At 32.6% G+C, this 3,899-nt stretch overlaps 1 long non-coding RNA gene across 1 annotated transcript; it reads right to left on the reverse strand.

Moving 5' to 3' along the window:
• Positions 1-2,129: 2,129 nt before the first annotated feature.
• On the reverse strand, positions 2,130-3,196 carry LOC104114001 (uncharacterized). Its single transcript, XR_011414467.1, has 2 exons — positions 3,059-3,196; positions 2,130-2,196 (listed from the first exon to the last, which is right to left on the reverse strand). It is a non-coding gene; the product is annotated as an uncharacterized lncRNA (long non-coding RNA).
• Positions 3,197-3,899: the final 703 nt, after the last annotated feature.

Consider the following 3,899-nt stretch of genomic DNA (forward strand, 5'->3'; position numbering starts at 1 on the left):
CTTGTCATTTTTCTGTAAAAGAAATTGACACAACCAGAATTAGTAAGTCGGTGAAGTTTTTATATCTTCAAACCGAATACAAACAACCGAGTAGAAAATCACAAAGATTTTAATCTCGGATTGAGTAAAAAGTCAGAAAGACTTTAATTTCAAACTAGAGTAGAAAATCCGAAGATTTTAATCTCCAAAACGGGAGTAGAAAATCGCTAGGATTTTCGTCTCCCAAAGCAGAAAGTAAGATGAATACAAAATAAAAATAATTAAATTCCTTAAACTTGTTATAAACATGTGTTTGTAAATAAAATCTGCAAAAAATAAAACAAACAGAAGCAGAAACATAATAGAAACAGAATAAATAACAAGTTTCGAGCCCAACAGAAAATTGTATTTCCTTAAGGAATTTAATCCCCTGACTGTTGGATAGGTGCGAAGGTACCTATTCATATGAGGTACCATTTCGGCAGAAGTCTAGTCGCGAATTTTAAACTCAAAACGACCGTTGGGAACCGCGGATTTTAAACTAAAATTCCGCAAAAAAATATTAGAAAATAAATTATATAACGAAAAAAAGGGAAATAAAGTTGGTCCAAAAAATTACCAATCAAATCAATTGACCAAAGCCGAAGCCGAAGCCGCTCGAAGCCGCCGCCGCCGACGACGCGAGGCACCACTTCTTCTTAACTCTTTAAGAGCTAGAATATGTGCTTCTCTATATAAGCATAAAGATTTTCTTTCCTTTTTTCCGATGAGGGACAAAGTGCATTAGTCAAGGAAACAACTTCAAACTTTTAATTTCCCTCCATTTCCCATTCACACCTCTTATCTAATTAGATAAAAACCCAACAATTTTTTCTATCAATTCTTATAAAAATAATACATAACTAACATAACATTCGTAATAGACCACAAAAGTCTCATGTTTTTTAGACTTTCTCTTATAATATTCTTCGTTAGAAAATGTAGAACTTCATCTTTTCTTATCATCGAACATTAACCAACTTTAAAATAGCTTACTTTTCGGATAATGAATGCATAAAGTTAAAAAGATATATTCTTACTTTGCTTTTTTAAGATTCAATACATGCAATATGGTATCGAACGGATATCATATATGGGGCATTCAACAAATAGCATAAATTAAATTGTTGTTTTTTATTGTTTCATAATATATCATCTTGTATTATATTATATTATATTATATTGTATTTTCTGAACTATTTTTAAATAAACTTGTGCAATGTTTGTTGTCGTTTAATAATATTTCTTGTTTGGCTTGATTTTACTGTAGTATATATATAATTAATGTAAGTGATAAATTTACTAAATTATTCTTAATTATGGTTAATTATTGGATTTATGTAGCACCAATCCATAAATACATACAAAATATAGTGATGAGGAGTAGTAGTGATGAGGAAAGACTATTAAAATGTGATATAGAATAAATTAACATTTCAAAATCAAAACAAAAAGAGGATTTCTGACAATTGACGAGAACGAGTACCTATAATGAGATTAAAAAATAATTATAGTAAAGTGTGAAATTAACAAGAGAAATAGCGTAAAAGGTAAAATGAGATTAAAAAATAATTAAATAATAGCAAAATGGGAAATAAACATCCTAACGATTTCTGTCACATCAAAGTCGGTTGCTATGCAATAATATGTGAAAAGATTGTTACGTAATAATATAATATATTTAATATAATAAATTTGTAAGTAACAATCACTATTAAAAACTGAAGTTAACTGTGAACTTCGTCTAATCTATCGCTAAATTACTCGTAGCTAATAGAATTTCTTGATAATTCATCGCTAAATAAGATTAGGGACGAATTTTTCTGTTTAGTTATAATTTGTCCATCTTTAATTCCTATTTTTTTAGTAGTAAATTATACTAAACATTGTATCCAACATAACAGTACAATAAGATACTAATAAAATAGAAATACAATTAAATTTGCTTGTTTGCTACGCCTTGGTCACCGCGTCCAACCATTGTTGTAGTTCTAATCTTGAGCTTGGCACGATTTATATAATGAGAAATCCTATCATTAAAACTGTCTCTTCTGGTTGCAGCCCTTCTTATTTCAGTGTCACTACCAACACTCGTTGTTGTTGTTCTCATCTTGTTCTTCACTCGATCAATATAACCAGAAAAGTACTTGTCATTTCTGCTACCATTAGACTTGTTACCTGTTAGAAAATTTGAAGAGCTAGCAAGTCAACATTTGAACGAAGAAAATGTAATCAGGTGCACAAAGTATACCGCATTTACGCGGGGCTAAAGAAATACTGCACTCCAAGAGTATTTGAGTACATTCGAGTACTCGTACTCAAATACTCAAACTTATTTTAGAATAGAAGTGGTGGAAATACTCAAACTCATATATTTAGCCTACATGGTATATGCATATTTATTTTCCAAAAGGAGGAAAAATATTTCCAAAACTCTTTCTTAACCTTCTCCACTCTATTCCTCACCCTCACTCCTACCCCTCTACGTACCCAACCCCACTTTCCACCCCACCCCTACACTCGCGCCTGCCCCCTCCCTCACTCACCCCCCCTCCCCTAATATTGCCATCGCCACTCCAGCCCCTAAACCTCGCCCTACCACCCTCCCCTGCCCTTACTCATTTCGTCTCATATAGTGTATTATATATTTTTTAAAAATATTTTCCGCTACCTAACCAAACATCGAAATAAAGTAAGAAAATCACTTATTTTCCAAGAAAAATATTTTTCTTCATACCAAACACACCCTAATGCATGCATCTTCTAACCAATAAAAAGGGCAACGTGGTGCACTATGATTTCGCTATTCACAAAATCCAGAAAAGGGCCGGGCCACACATTGGGTCTATTATATGCAATTTTAACTCGCTTTCTGCAAGAAAACTATTTTTACGGTTTAAATTCGTAACGCACGAGTTACCTTTTGGCTTTTCCCCAAGGTTCCCTTCACTTACCATCTCTAAGCTAATAAACCTAATACTCTAATTCATGAACTAAATAATATTAAAATGCATGAATAAAATTTAACTCTCAGCATCACCTTTAGGTTCCTGCTTATGCTGAACTTTTCCTGGAGTATGATTGTAGTCTATAAGTACCATATTTGATTTCCCTTCTATTTCAGACTTTGGGCTCTGTTTTTTAGCATTCTCCACCTTGAAAATCTTTTTATACTGACAGTCTTTGGTGGTGATCTGGTTCTTTGCCATTTGAATTTTGAAGTTAGCTCTCAGAAATGGGGAAGAGTAATTTGTGAGTTGAGAGATTGTTGTGAAGAGAACATATTAATAAGAGAAGATTAATACAGTTCCTTGTACATTAATGAATCATGTAATACTCATGTTCTTGTGAAAAGATTAGCCTCTGGATATTCCTCATGGGATATGCCATTAAGAAATAATTACTCTCTCCTTTCCATTAATTATATGAGAAGTTCTTTCGGGCACGAAATTTAAGGGGAAAAAAATAGAAAGATTTTGAAAGTGTGTGCTCACAAGTATTCGATAACATGTCCGTAAACACAAGCAAATCGGGTCCGGCAGAATTCTATAGCTTTGATCGAAACTATATATCTATATTAAACAAAATCTAAATATAACTTGAGGCCTTGTCCTATAATCCATAACTCGTAAGTTTCAAATTCTGGCTTCGCCATTATGTTATTAAGGACAACATGAAAAATTATAGCGTTAAATTACTTCTAAATGTGAAAAGTATATGTTTGTTCTCCAAGACTAAGAACATGATTCTGGCTATAGTGGCCCATGAAGGGATCATATTCGTGACTTTCTCATGTTTTCCCTTTTAAGGAAAAGACATTATATGCATCTATTATGGATATAGGGAAACTTGATTGGCCTGGGAAAGTGGAAACTGCATAT

The sequence above is a fragment of the Nicotiana tomentosiformis genome, chromosome 2, assembly GCF_000390325.3.
Source record: "Nicotiana tomentosiformis chromosome 2, ASM39032v3, whole genome shotgun sequence".
Classification (NCBI taxonomy): domain Eukaryota; kingdom Viridiplantae; phylum Streptophyta; class Magnoliopsida; order Solanales; family Solanaceae; genus Nicotiana; species Nicotiana tomentosiformis.